The sequence below is a fragment of the Mytilus trossulus genome, chromosome 12, assembly GCF_036588685.1.
Source record: "Mytilus trossulus isolate FHL-02 chromosome 12, PNRI_Mtr1.1.1.hap1, whole genome shotgun sequence".
Classification (NCBI taxonomy): Eukaryota; Metazoa; Mollusca; class Bivalvia; order Mytilida; family Mytilidae; genus Mytilus; species Mytilus trossulus.
In genome coordinates, this window is record NC_086384.1 from 56,950,351 (window position 1) to 56,966,527 (window position 16,177).

The 16,177-nt window shown below is 35.7% G+C and overlaps 1 long non-coding RNA gene across 1 annotated transcript; it reads left to right on the forward strand.

The window, feature by feature from the left end:
• The first annotated feature begins 2,129 nt into the window (after positions 1-2,129).
• Positions 2,130-15,580, forward strand: LOC134692925 (uncharacterized). The gene is made up of 2 exons (XR_010102294.1): positions 2,130-2,191; positions 15,397-15,580. It is a non-coding gene; the product is annotated as an uncharacterized LOC134692925 (long non-coding RNA).
• Positions 15,581-16,177: the final 597 nt, after the last annotated feature.

Sequence of the window (16,177 nt, forward strand, 5' to 3'; positions counted from 1 at the left end):
CCTGACTGTGTTAGAGGAGATCATTAAGGGAGGGAATATTAGTAGAAAGAAATTACCTGCTTATTTCAATACACTGCCACCACCTGATCAGGTAAGAAATAATTACCTGACTGTGTTAGAGGAGATCATTAAGGGAGGGAATATTAGTAGAAAGAAATTACCTGCTTATTTCAATACACTACTACCACCTGATCAGGTAAGAAATAATTACCTGGCCTTGTTAGAGGAAATCATTAAGGGAGGGAATATCAGTAGAAAGAAATTACCTGCTTATATCAATACACTTCTACCACCTGACCAGGTAAGAAATAATTACCTGGCTGTGTTAGAGGAAATCATTAAGGGAGGGAATATCAATAGAAAGAAATTACCTGCTTATTTCAATACACTACTACCACCTGACCAGGTAAGAAATAATTACCTGGTTGTGTTAGAGGAAATCATTAAGGGAGGGAATATCAGTAGAAAGAAATTACCTGTTTATTTCAATACACTGCTACCACCTGACCAGGTAAGAAATAATTACCTGGCTGTGTTAGAGGAGATCATTAAGGGAGGGAATATCAGTAGAAAGAAATTACCTGCTTATTTCAATACACTGCTACCACCTGATCAGGTAAGAAATAATTACCTGGCTGTGTTAGAGGAAATCATTAAGGGAGGGAATATCAGTAGAAAGAAATTACCTTCTTATTTAAATACACTTCTACCACCTGATCAGGTAAGAAATAATTACCTGGCTGTGTTAGAGGAGATCATACAGGGAGGGAATATCAGTAGAAAGAAATTACCTGCTTATTTAAATACACTTCTACCACCTGATCAGGTAAGAAATAATTACCTGGCTGTGTTAGAGGAAATCATTAAGGGAGGGAATATCAGTAGAAAGAAATTACCTGCTTATTTCAATACACTTCTACCACCTGATCAGGTAAGAAATAATTACATGGCTATGTTAGAGGAAATCATTAAGGGAGGGAATATCAGTAGAAAGAAATTACCTGCTTATTTCAATACACAGCTAGCACCTGATCAGGTAAGAAATAATTACCTGGCTGTGTTAGAGGAGATCATTAAGGGAGGGAATATCAGTAGAAAGAAATTACCTGCTTATTTCAATACACTGCTACCACCTGACCAGGTAAGAAATAATTACCTGGCTGTGTTGGAGGAGATTATTAAGGGAGGGAATATCAGTAGAAAGAAATTACCTGCTTATTTCAATACACTGCTACCACCTGATCAGGTGAGAAATAATTACCTGGCTGTGTTAGAGGAGATCATTAAGGGAGGGAATATCAGTAGAAATAAATTACCTGCTTATTTCAATACACAGCTAGCACCTGATCAGGTAAGTAATAATTACCTGGCTGTGTTAGAGGAGATCATGAGGGGAGGGAATATCAGTAGAAATAAATTACCTGCTTATTTCAATACACAGCTAGCACCTGATCAGGTAAGTAATAATTACCTGGCTGTGTTAGAGGAGATCATGAGGGGAGGGAATATCAGTAGAAATAAATTACCTGCTTATTTCAATACACTGCTACCACCTGATCAGGTAAGAAATAATTACCTGGCTGTGTTGGAGGAGATCATTAAGGGAGGGAATTTCAGTAGAAAGAAATTACCTGCTTATTTCAACACACTGCTACCACCTGACCAGGTAAGAAATAATTACCTGGCTGTGTTGGAGGAGATCATTACGGGAGGGAATATCAGTAGAAAGAAATTACCTGCTTATTTCAATACACTGCTACCACCTGACCAGGTAAGAAATAATTACCTGGCTGTTTTAGAGGAAATTAATAAGGGAGGGAATATCAGTAGAAAGAAATTACCTGCTTATTTCAATACACTGCTACCACCTGACCAGGTAAGAAATAATTACCTGGCTGTGTTGGAGGAGATCATTACGGGAGGGAATATCAGTAGAAAAAAATTACCTGCTTATTTCAATACACTGCTACCACCTGACCAGGTAAGAAATAATTACCTGGCTGTTTTAGAGGAAATTAATAAGGGAGGGAATATCAGTAGAAAGAAATTACCTGCTTATTTCAATGCACTGCTACCACCTGACCAAGTAAGAAATAATTACCTGGCTGTTTTAGAGGAAATTAATAAGGGAGGGAATATCAGTAGAAAGAAATTACCTGCTTATTTCAATACACTGCTACCACCTGATCAGGTGAGAAATAATTACCTGGCCTTGTTAGAGGAAATCATTAAAGGAGGGAATATCAGTAGAAAGAAATTACCTGCTTATTTCAATACACTGCTACCACCTGATCAGGTAAGAAATAATTACCTGGCTGTGTTAGAGGAAATCATTAAAGGAGGGAATATCAGTAGAAAGAAATTACCTGCTTATTTCAATACACTGCTACCACCTGATCAGGTAAGAAATAATTACCTGGCTGTGTTAGAGGAGATCATTAAGGGAGGGAATATCAGTAGAAAGAAATTACCTGCTTATTTCAATACACTGCTACCACCTGATCAGGTAAGAAATAATTACATGGCTGTGTTAGAGGAAATCATTAAGGGAGGGAATATCAGTAGAAATAAATTACCTGCTTATTTCAATACACAGCTACCACCTGATCAGGTAAGTAATAATTACCTGGCTGTGTTAGAGGAGATCATGAGGGGAGGGAATATCAGTAGAAATAAATTACCTGCTTATTTCAATACACTGCTACCACCTGATCAGGTAAGAAATAATTACCTGGCTGTGTTGGAGGAGATCATTAAGGGAGGGAATTTCAGTAGAAAGAAATTACCTGCTTATTTCAATACACTGCTACCACCTGACCAGGTAAGAAATAATTACCTGGCTGTGTTGGAGGAGATCATTACGGGAGGGAATATCAGTAGAAAGAAATTACCTGCTTATTTCAATACACTGCTACCACCTGACCAGGTAAGAAATAATTACCTGGCTGTGGTAGAGGAGATCATTAAGGGAGGGAATATCAGTAGAAAGAAATTACCTGCTTATTTCAATACACTGCTACCACCTGATCAGGTAAGAAATAATTACCTGGCTGTGTTAGAGGAAATCATTAAGGGAGGGAATATCAGTAGAAAGAAATTACCTGCTTATTTAAATACACTTCTACCACCTGATCAGGTAAGAAATAATTACCTGGCTGTGTTAGAGGAGATCATACAGGGAGGGAATATCAGTAGAAAGAAATTACCTGCTTATTTAAATACACTTCTACCACCTGATCAGGTAAGAAATAATTACCTGGCTGTGTTAGAGGAAATCATTAAGGGAGGGAATATCAGTAGAAAGAAATTACCTGCTTATTTCAATACACTTCTACCACCTGATCAGGTAAGAAATAATTACCTGGCTGTGTTAGAGGAAATCATTAAGGGAGGGAATATCAGTAGAAAGAAATTACCTGCTTATTTCAATACACTGCTACCACCTGATCAGGTAAGAAATAATTACCTGGCTGTGTTAGAGGAAATCATTAAGGGAGGGAATATCAGTAGAAAGAAATTACCTGCTTATATCAATACACTGTTACCACCTGACCAGGTAAGAAATAATTACCTGGCTGTGTTAGAGGAAATCATTAAGGGAGGGAATATCAGTAGAAAGAAATTACCTGCTTATTTCAATACACTGCTACCACCTGATCAGGTAAGAAATAATTACCTGGCTGTGTTAGAGGAAATCATTAAGGGAGGGAATATCAGTAGAAAGAAATTACCTGCTTATTTCAATACACTGCTACCACCTGATCAGGTAAGAAATAATTACCTGGCTGTGTTGGAGGAAATCATTAAGGGAGGGAATATCAGTAGAAAGAAATTACCTGCTTATATCAATACACTGCTACCTCCTGACCAGGTAAGAAATAATTACCTGGCTGTGTTAGATGAGATCATTAAGGGAGGGAATATCAGTAGAAAGAAATTACCTGCTTATTTCAATACACTGCTACCACCTGATAAGGTAAAAAATAATTACCTGGCTGTGTTAGATGAGATCATTAAGGGAGGGAATATCAGTAGAAAGAAATTACCTGCTTATTTCAATACACTGCTACCACCTGATAAGGTAAAAAATAATTACCTGGCCTTGTTAGAGGAGATCATTAAGGGAGGGAATATCAGTAGAAAGAAATTACCTGCCTATTTGAATACACTGTTACTACGAGATCAGGGAAGAAATAATTACCTGGCTGTGTTAGAGGAAATCATTAAGGGAGGGAATATCAGTAGAAAGAAATTACCTGCTTATTTCAATACACTGCTACCACCTGACCAGGTAAGAAATAATTACCTGGCCTTGTTAGAGGAGATCATTAAGGGAGGGAATATCAGTAGAAAGAAATTACCTGCTTATTTCAATACACTGCTACCACCTGATCAGGTAAGAAATAATTACCTGGCTGTGTTAGAGGAGATCATTAAAGGGAAACTTCGCAAAAAAATCAAAAATTGATATAATGTCCATTCTGTATAAAAATGCTCAAATTTATAAATATCAAAGTTTTATTCCGCTAGATAAGAGATCACCATCGATTTTAAATTTTGAGTATCAGTTCTTTGCTTTCCGCCATTTTGTTATCTTGTCCAAATAAAAATCCCGATATGTCTATAAACCACAAAGAAACAAAACTACAGTAACCGATGTAGTCTTTATTACGTGTCGATATCTTGTCAATCTTACGGTTGTTTTATTTGACTAACTAACTTGATACGGAAAATGTTCTTATTTTTTTAATAACCATATAGTCTGTTATTTTCAAACTGTTAATATTGGAATTAGTTAAAAAAGTGTTCCGTGAAAATTGTTTTCGAAAATCTAATTCGTTCATAATTCTTTAAAGTAATATACTTTATTCAAATAAATTAGGATCTTCGCTCCACTGGTCACCCGCATGGCTTAAGGTATTACTCCCAAAGGTATTGTGAGGGGTGTAAGGTGACACGTCCAGGTATTCAGGCGATTTCCTGTCGGGCTTGCAAGTTCATGCATCGTTTCACTTCTGTAGGTATTGATCAGTGTACACGGCCGATAACTTATAACTTTCCATTTTGAACTATCAGGTGCATTTATAATATACATCTCTGTCTTGCGTGTCCGAAAGTGATATAATATACTAGTCATTACTTAACTCATACGCTTGTTTATAAATAAAATTTCTGGTGTAAAGAATATTATTTATAAAAAAAAAAATGATACAAGAAAAAAATAAAAAAAATATTTGTATTATATGTCTCTGGGAAAATGTAATATTTACTCGTTGTCAATAGTAATGGACATAGTTGGATCATTCCAGAAATGTTGATAAAAAAAATGTGCGCACTTGTCGACGATTCGTTTATACGCCCGGATAGAAAGTTACGGAATTACAGCGCAATTTAAAATATATACATGTATACATTGAAAGAAACATAAATTTTGTGCAAATTGGGGTAAAAGTTTTGTAAATATTAGACTAGTCCACGTATACCAACAGTATGTAATCATCCAATTCGATAGACTATCATATACCAAAAGAAGAAGAAGAAGAGGACCAATTTGATTTAAAGACAGGTCGATCTATAACTTGCTTTGGTTCATCGAAGTTATGAACATAGTAAAATCACAGATTTATATATCAATTAGATTGTTCTCGAATAAAGAAAGAAATTCGTCATCACCATAATTGTTCCGACATATGCAACTGGACGTACACTAATAATCCCCGAGGGATGTGAATATTTTCTAGGAAAGCTATTGAGTATTAAAGTTTCAAATCATTTTCGGGATTTATTTTCTTTCTTGATATTCAATGACAGCAAATTTAAAGAATAAACTGCTTGTCAGATATTTGTCCGCTTTAGGGGTATTCTTGCCAGTTGAACAGACTTATAATTACATTCAAAAATAGGGAAAGATGACATTAAATTCGTTGTCTTTTGTTTTTAAACATCTTTGGTCAAATAGTTATTAAGTATTATACGTTGTGAGACGAAGACTATTTTAATAAGGACGTCCCCGATTATGATTAAATTTGGTTGACCTTTTTCACACTTGATAAAAAATATCTATTCGTAATTTTTCGATTCCTTTCCAAGAAGACCGTAAATTTGCTGTCAAATTTTTAAAACTTCTCAAGTAGAAAAAATATTTTTTCTTTATTCGTTCATATTATATTCCGCTTCGGTAGAGTTATCTTCAGTTCCAGTTATTAATTTATACGTGGCTTTTAAAAAGTCTAAATCTAAGTGTTCTCATTCATTTATTTGCCTAATAAAGACAAATAAAAATACTTTGGTAAAGCTATTTATAATTTCTAAGTACTCCTTTTTATTAGACATCAATCAAGGACAAAAGGTGTAAATCATTTCAATCGGACATATGATTTAAGTTTCCCGTCTTTAACCGAAAATTGTGTATTTCTTAGTAAATTAACTTATTTAAATTCAAATAAATAATAGCACAAAACATAATTAAATAATTCCACGGCGATCAATTTTTATTTGTCACCAACTTGAATATATATTTTAAATATGTATATTGAATGCTCCCTTGTCTTATAATTCACTGATCCGAATAGACAGTCACACCTGGCAAAGTGTGCCCGAGAGGCGTGGTTAAATACCGAAGTGCAAATAACAATTTACCTTTCAACAAGCCATCTACGAGTATTGCCACAGAACCGTGAATACACACATCGTATCAAGTCATAGCAGAGATAGTAAAAGGTTAATAAGAGTACACCAACATATTGTCTTTACAGATTATTGTTCTTTACTTTGTTCACCCTGGGAACAGTATATCTAAATATATGTTCCTGGTTCACCTTATCAGTCCGAAAATATATTAATTAAAAATAATTTTATAAATTTTTGTGTTGTCTACAAAAAGAATTCGAATATATACGTTTAACATAGAAAATTTATCTCATGAATATGTACAATTGAACGTCTGTGCGTTTTATCTTCTTATTATCGGATGGTTATTTAGATAAAGCATAAGTCATCGGCGCGCTTACGATTACGTTAAAATATGATTAAAAACCAAGACTTTTAATGATTGTATTTTAAAACCCGGCATGCAAAAACCAGGAGAAAACGTCACGACCTACAGGAAGTAGTTAATATTTTTTCATTAAATATTGAATTTCTCCTTTATTACTGCACATATAGCGATAAAACTTTGTGAATATATATATTATGTCATAATGAACATATTTAAACCATAAGTAAAAAATCGTGAATTTTCCCTTTAAGGGAGGGAATGTCAGTAGAAAGAAATTACCTGCTTATTTCAATACACTGCTACCACCTGACCAGGTAAGAAATAATTACCTGGCCTTGTTAGAGGAGATCATTAAGGGAGGGAATATCAGTAGAAAGAAATTACCTGCTTATATCAATACACTGCTACCCCCTGACCAGGTAAGAAATAATTACCTGGCTGTGTTAGATGAGATCATTAAGGGAGGGAATATCAGTAGAAAGAAATTACCTGCTTATATCAATACACTGCTACCCCCTGACCAGGTAAGAAATAATTACCTGGCTGTGTTAGATGAGATCATTAAGGGAGAGAACATCAGTAGAAAGAAATTACCTGCTTATTTCAATACACTGCTACCACCTGACCAGGTAAGAAATAATTACCTGGCTGTGTTAGAGGAAATCATTAAGGGAGGGAATATCAGTAGAAAGAAATTACCTGCTTATTTCAATACACTGCTACCACCTGACCAGGTAAGAAATAATTACCTGGCTGTGTTAGAGGAAATCATTAAGGGAGGGAATATCAGTAGAAAGAAATTACCTGCTTATTTCAATACACTTCTACCACCTGATCAGGTAAGAAATAATTACCTGGCTGTGTTAGAGGAGATCATTAAGGGAGGGAATATCAGTAGAAAGAAATTACCTGCTTATTTCAATACACTGCTACCACCTGATCAGGTAAGAAATAATTACCTGGCTGTGTTGGAGGAAATCATTAAGGGAGGGAATATCAGTAGATAGAAATTACCTGCTTATTTCAATACACTGCTACCACCTGACCAGGTAAGAAATAATTACCTGGCTTTGTTAGAGGAAATCATTAAGGGAGGGAATATCAGTAGAAAGAAATTACCTGCTTATTTCAATACACTGCTAACACCTGACCAGGTAAGAAATAATTACCTGGCTGTGTTAGAGGAAATCATTAAGGGAGGGAATATCAGTAGAAAGAAATTACCTGCTTATATCAATACACTGCTACCCCCTGACCAGGTAAGAAATAATTACCTGGCTGTGTTAGAGGAAATCATTAAGGGAGGGAATATCAGTAGAAAGAAATTACCTGCTGATTTCAATACACTGTTACCACCTGACCAGGTAAGAAATAATTACCTGGCTGTGTTAGAGGAAATCATTAAGGGAGGGAATATCAGTAGAAAGAAATTACCTGCTTATTTCAATACACTGCTACCACCTGATCAGGTAAGAAATAATTACCTGGCTGTGTTAGAGGAAATCATTAAGGGAGGGAATATCAGTAGAAAGAAATTACCTGCTTATATCAATACACTGCTACCCCCTGACCAGGTAAGAAATAATTACCTGGCTGTGTTAGATGAGATCATTAAGGGAGGGAATATCAGTAGAAAGAAATTACCTGCTTATTTCAATACACTGCTACCACCTGATAAGGTAAAAAATAATTACCTGGCTGTGTTAGATGAGATCATTAAGGGAGGGAATATCAGTAGAAAGAAATTACCTGCTTATTTCAATACACTGCTACCACCTGATAAGGTAAATAATAATTACCTGGCCTTGTTAGAGGAAATCATTAAGGAAGGGAATATCAGTAGAAAGAAATTACCTGCTTATTTCAATACACTGCTACCACCTGATAAGGTAAAAAATAATTACCTGGCCTTGTTAGAGGAAATCATTAAGGGAGGGAATATCAGTAGAAAGAAATTACCTGCTTATTTCAATACACTGTTACCACCTGATCAGGTAAAAAATAATTACCTGGCTATGTTAGAGGAGATCATTAAGGAAGGGAATATCAGTAGAAAGAAATTACCTGCTTATTTCAATACACTGTTACCACCTGATCAGGTAAGAAATAATTACCTGGCCTTGTTGGAGGAAATCATTAAGGGAGGGAATATCAGTAGAAAGAAATTACCTGCTTATATCAATACACTGCTACCCCCTGACCAGGTAAGAAATAATTACCTGGCTATGTTAGAGGAGATCACTAAGGGAGGGAATATCAGTAGAAAGAAATTACCTGCTTATATCAATACACTGCTACCCCCTGACCAGGTAAGAAATAATTACCTGGCTGTGTTAGATGAGATCATTAAGGGAGAGAATATCAGTAGAAAGAAATTACCTGCTTATTTCAATACACTGCTACCACCTGACCAGGTAAGAAATAATTACCTGGCTGTGTTAGAGGAAATCATTAAGGGAGGGAATATCAGTAGAAAGAAATTACCTGCTTATTTCAATACACTGCTACCACCTGACCAGGTAAGAAATAATTACCTGGCTGTGTTAGAGGAAATCATTAAGGGAGGGAATATCAGTAGAAAGAAATTACCTGCTTATTTCAATACACTTCTACCACCTGATCAGGTAAGAAATAATTACCTGGCTGTGTTAGAGGAGATCATTAAGGGAGGGAATATCAGTAGAAAGAAATTACCTGCTTATTTCAATACACTGCTACCACCTGATCAGGTAAGAAATAATTACCTGGCTGTGTTGGAGGAAATCATTAAGGGAGGGAATATCAGTAGATAGAAATTACCTGCTTATTTCAATACACTGCTACCACCTGACCAGGTAAGAAATAATTACCTGGCTGTGTTAGAGGAAATCATTAAGGGAGGGAATATCAGTAGAAAGAAATTACCTGCTTATTTCAATACACTGCTAACACCTGACCAGGTAAGAAATAATTACCTGGCTGTGTTAGAGGAAATCATTAAGGGAGGGAATATCAGTAGAAAGAAATTACCTGCTTATATCAATACACTGCTACCCCCTGACCAGGTAAGAAATAATTACCTGGCTGTGTTAGAGGAAATCATTAAGGGAGGGAATATCAGTAGAAAGAAATTACCTGCTGATTTCAATACACTGTTACCACCTGACCAGGTAAGAAATAATTACCTGGCTGTGTTAGAGGAAATCATTAAGGGAGGGAATATCAGTAGAAAGAAATTACCTGCTTATTTCAATACACTGCTACCACCTGATCAGGTAAGAAATAATTACCTGGCTGTGTTAGAGGAAATCATTAAGGGAGGGAATATCAGTAGAAAGAAATTACCTGCTTATTTCAATACACTGCTACCCCCTGACCAGGTAAGAAATAATTACCTGGCTGTGTTAGATGAGATCATTAAGGGAGGGAATATCAGTAGAAAGAAATTACCTGCTTATTTCAATACACTGCTACCACCTGATAAGGTAAAAAATAATTACCTGGCTGTGTTAGATGAGATCATTAAGGGAGGGAATATCAGTAGAAAGAAATTACCTGCTTATTTCAATACACTGCTACCACCTGATAAGGTAAAAAATAATTACCTGGCCTTGTTAGAGGAAATCATTAAGGAAGGGAATATCAGTAGAAAGAAATTACCTGCTTATTTCAATACACTGCTACCACCTGATAAGGTAAAAAATAATTACCTGGCCTTGTTAGAGGAAATCATTAAGGGAGGGAATATCAGTAGAAAGAAATTACCTGCTTATTTCAATACACTGTTACCACCTGATCAGGTAAAAAATAATTACCTGGCTATGTTAGAGGAGATCATTAAGGAAGGGAATATCAGTAGAAAGAAATTACCTGCTTATTTCAATACACTGTTACCACCTGATCAGGTAAGAAATAATTACCTGGCCTTGTTGGAGGAAATCATTAAGGGAGGGAATATCAGTAGAAAGAAATTACCTGCCTATTTCAATACACTGTTACTACGAGATCAGGTAAGAAATAATTACCTGGCTGTGTTAGAGGAAATCATCAAGGGAGGGAATATCAGTAGAAAGAAATTACCTGCTTATTTCAATACACTGCTACCACCTGACCAGGTAAGAAATAATTACCTGGCTGTGTTAGAGGAAATCATTAAGAGAGGGAATATCAGTAGAAAGAAATTACCTGCTTATTTCAATACACTGTTACTACCTGATCAGGTAAGAAATAATTACCTGGCTGTGTTAGAGGAAATCATTAAGGGAGGGAATGTCAGTAGAAAGAAATTACCTGCTTATTTCAATACACTGCTACCACCTGACCAGGTAAGAAATAATTACCTGGCTGTGTTAGAGGAAATCATCAAGGGAGGGAATATCAGTAGAAAGAAATTACCTGCTTATTTCAATACACTGTTACTACCTGATCAGGTAAGAAATAATTACCTGGCTGTGTTAGAGGAAATCATTAAGGGAGGGAATGTCAGTAGAAAGAAATTACCTGCTTATTTCAATACACTGCTACCACCTGACCAGGTAAGAAATAATTACCTGGCTATGTTAGAGGAGATCATTAAGGGAGGGAATGTCAGTAGAAAGAAATTACCTGCTTATTTCAATACACTGCTACCACCTGACCAGGTAAGAAATAATTACCTGGCTGTGTTAGAGAAGATCATTATGGGAGGGAATATCAGTAGAAAGAAATTACCTGCTTATTTCAATACACTGCTACCACCTGATCAGGTAAGAAATAATTACCTGGTTGTGTTAGAGGAAATCATTAAGGGAGGGAATATCAGTAGAAAGAAATTAACTGCTTATTTCAATACACTGCTACCCCCTGATCAGGTAAGAAATAATTACCTGGCTGTGTTAGAGGAAATCATTAAGGGAGGGAATATCAGTAGAAAGAAATTACCTGCTTATTTCAATACACTGCTAACACCTGATCAGGTAAGAAATAATTACCTGGCTATGTTAGAGGAAATCAATAAGGGAGGGAATATCAGTAGAAAGAAATTACCTGCTTATTTCAATACACTGTTACCGCCTGATCAGGTAAGAAATAATTACCTGGCTGTGTTAGATGAGATCATTAAGAGAGGGAATATCAGTAGAAAGAAATACCTGCTTATTTCAATACACTGTTACCACCTGATCAGGTAAGAAATAATTACCTGGCTGTGTTAGAGGAAATCATTAAAGGAGGGAATATCAGTAGAAAGAAATTACCTGCTTATTTCAATACACTGCTACCACCTGACCAGGTAAGAAATAATTACCTGGCTGTGTTAGAGGAAATCATTAAGGGAGGGAATATCAGTAGAAAGAAATTACCTGCTTATTTCAATACACTGTTACCACCTGATCAGGTAAGAAATAATTACCTGGCTGTGTTAGAGGAAATCATTAAGGGAGGGAATATCAGTAGAAAGAAATTACCTGCTTATATCAATACACTGCTACCACCTGATTAGGTAAGAAATAATTACCTGGCTATGTTAGAGGAGATCATTAAGGGAGGGAATGTCAGTAGAAAGAAATTACCTGCTTATTTCAATACACTGTTACCACCTGATCAGGTAAGAAATAATTACCTGGCTGTGTTAGAGGAAATCATTAAGGGAGGGAATATCAGTAGAAAGAAATTACCTGCTTATATCAATACACTGCTACCACCTGATTAGGTAAGAAATAATTACCTGGCTATGTTAGAGGAGATCATTAAGGGAGGGAATGTCAGTAGAAAGAAATTACCTGCTTATTTCAATACACTTCTACCACCTGATTAGGTAAGAAATAATTACCTGGCCTTGTTAGAGGAAATCATTAAGGAAGGGAATATCAGTAGAAAGAAATTACCTGCTTATTTCAATACACTGCTACCACCTGACCAGGTAAGAAATAATTACCTGGCTGTGTTAGAGGAAATCATTAAGGGAGGGAATATCAGAAGAAAGAAATTACCTGCTTATTTCAATACACTGCTACCACCTGATCAGGTAAGAAATAATTACCTGGCTATGTTAGAGGAGATCATTAAGGGAGGGAATATCAGTAGAAAGAAATTACCTGCTTATTTCAATACACTGCTACCACCTGACCAGGTAAGAAATAATTACCTGGCTGTGTTAGAGGAAATCATTAAGGGAGGGAATATCAGAAGAAAGAAATTACCTGCTTATTTCAATACACTGCTACCACCTGACCAGGTAAGAAATAATTACCTGGCTGTGTTAGAGGAAATCATTAAGGGAGGGAATATCAGAAGAAAGAAATTACCTGCTTATTTCAATACACTGCTACCACCTGATCAGGTAAGAAATAATTACCTGGCTATGTTAGAGGAGATCATTAAGGGAGGGAATATCAGAAGAAAGAAATTACCTGCTTATTTCAATACACTGCTACCACCTGATCAGGTAAGAAATAATTACCTGGCTGTGTTAGATGAGATCATTAAGGGAGGGAATATCAGTAGAAAGAAATTACCTGCTTATTTCAATACACTGCTACCACCTGACCAGGTAAGAAATAATTACCTGGCTGTGTTAGAGGAGATAATTAAGGGAGGGAATATCAGTAGAAAGAAATTACCTGCTTATTTTAATACACTGCTACCACCTGATCAGGTAAGAAATAATTACCTGGATATGTTAGAGGAAATCATTAAGGGAGGGAATATCAGTAGAAAGAAATTATCTGCTTATATCAATACACTGCTACCACCTGACCAGGTAAGAAATAATTACCTGGCTGTGTTAGAGGAGATCATTAAGGGAGGGAATATCAGTAGAAAGAAATTATCTGCTTATTTCAATACACTGCTAACACCTGATCAGGTAAGAAATAATTACCTGGCTGTGTTAGAGGAAATCATTAAGGGAGGGAATGTCAGTAGAAAGAAATTACCTGCTTATTTCAATACACTTCTACCACCTGATTAGGTAAGAAATAATTACCTGGCCTTGTTAGAGGAAATCATTAAGGAAGGGAATATCAGTAGAAAGAAATTACCTGCTTATTTCAATACACTGCTACCACCTGACCAGGTAAGAAATAATTACCTGGCTGTGTTAGAGGAAATCATTAAGGGAGGGAATATCAGAAGAAAGAAATTACCTGCTTATTTCAATACACTGCTACCACCTGATCAGGTAAGAAATAATTACCTGGCTATGTTAGAGGAGATCATTAAGGGAGGGAATATCAGTAGAAAGAAATTACCTGCTTATTTTAATACACTGCTACCACCTGATCAGGTAAGAAATAATTACCTGGCTGTGTTAGAGGAGATCATTAAGGGAGGGAATATCAGTAGAAAGAAATTACCTGCTTATTTCAATACACTGCTACCACCTGACCAGGTAAGAAATAATTACCTGGCTGTGTTAGAGGAGATAATTAAGGGAGGGAATATCAGTAGAAAGAAATTACCTGCTTATTTTAATACACTGCTACCACCTGATCAGGTAAGAAATAATTACCTGGATATGTTAGAGGAAATCATTAAGGGAGGGAATATCAGTAGAAAGAAATTATCTGCTTATATCAATACACTGCTACCACCTGACCAGGTAAGAAATAATTACCTGGCTGTGTTAGAGGAGATCATTAAGGGAGGGAATATCAGTAGAAAGAAATTATCTGCTTATTTCAATACACTGCTAACACCTGATCAGGTAAGAAATAATTACCTGGCTGTGTTAGAGGAAATCATTAAGGGAGGGAATATCAGTAGAAAGAAATTACCTGCTTATTTCAATACACTGCTACTACCTGACCAGGTACGAAATAATTACCTGACTGTGTTGGAGGAAATCATTAAGGGAGGGAATATCAGTAGAAAGAAATTACCTGCTTATTTCAATACACTGCTACCACCTGATCAGGTAAGAAAAGAAAATAACAAAGTAGAAAATCAAGACTAATGATAAGGAGGTTTCACAAATGATATTAAATATGTTTCTGATGTCTTAATTACAATCCGCATCCCTTTTCATGAATTTGACCTACCAAATTAGGGTATTTACCAAATTTGTAATACCACGAGCAACACAATGGGTGCCATTAGTTAAGCAGGATTTGTTCACCCTTCCAGAGAACCTGATATCATCTTCAATTTTTGGTGGGGTTAGTGTTTCTAAGTCCTTACTTTTCTATGTTGCGTATTGTTATTTGTATATTTGTCTTTTCCATTTTTAGCCATGGCGTTGTCAGTTTATTTTCAATTCATGAATTTGACTGTTGATCTTACATCTTTCACCCTTCTTTTACATTAATTGCAAAAAGCAATTAATCACAATTTTCACAATTTATAACCTTATATTATATAGTTTGTTTCCCATTTTTCAGGTGAAGCTGTTCTTATCTCTCCTTCATAAGAAGATTTTAGAAAGATTTCTTCCTATTTTTCAGGTGAAGCTGTTTTTATCTCTCCTTCATAAGAAGATTTTAACGAAAGGTAAAGAGGTGACAGAGGGTGTATTGAACGACATGCATCAGAAGAAAGTGTTGAACATTTGATGGATTTTGTATTCAAACATGTAAAATGACCATACTTTTTAGACATTTATAGTTTTCTAATTAAAAGTTAGTAATTTCTAATTAGTTATTGATGTCATACCCCTTACTTCAGTGCTTGTTGTGGGTTTGCTGTCTGTCATATAAAAAAGACGAAGTGGTATGAATGCTGATGAGTCAACTCTTCACAAAAGACCAAACGATGCATATTTCTTTTATTATATAAAAAAGAAGATTTGGTATGATTGCCAATGAGACAACTATCCACAAAAGACCAAAATGACACAGACATTAACAACTATAGGTCACCGTATGGCCTTCAACAATAAGCAAAACCCAAACCGCATAGTCAGCTATAAAAGGCACCAATGAGACAATGTAAAACAATTCAAACGAGAAAACTAACTGCTTATTTATGTAAAAAAAAGAAAGAAAAACAAATATGTAACACATTAACATACAACAACAACTGATTTACAGCCGGCTCCTTTAAAGTGCGAGGTTTGGCATGCCTTAAAACCAGGTTCAACCCACCACTTTTATTCCCCTTTAAAAGTGTCCTGTACCAAGTCAGGAAGATGGTCATTGTTATAATATTGTTCGTTTCTGTGTGTGTGTTGCATTTTAACGTTGAGTCGTTTCTGTTTTCTCTTATTTTTGAGATAAGACGTGGCAC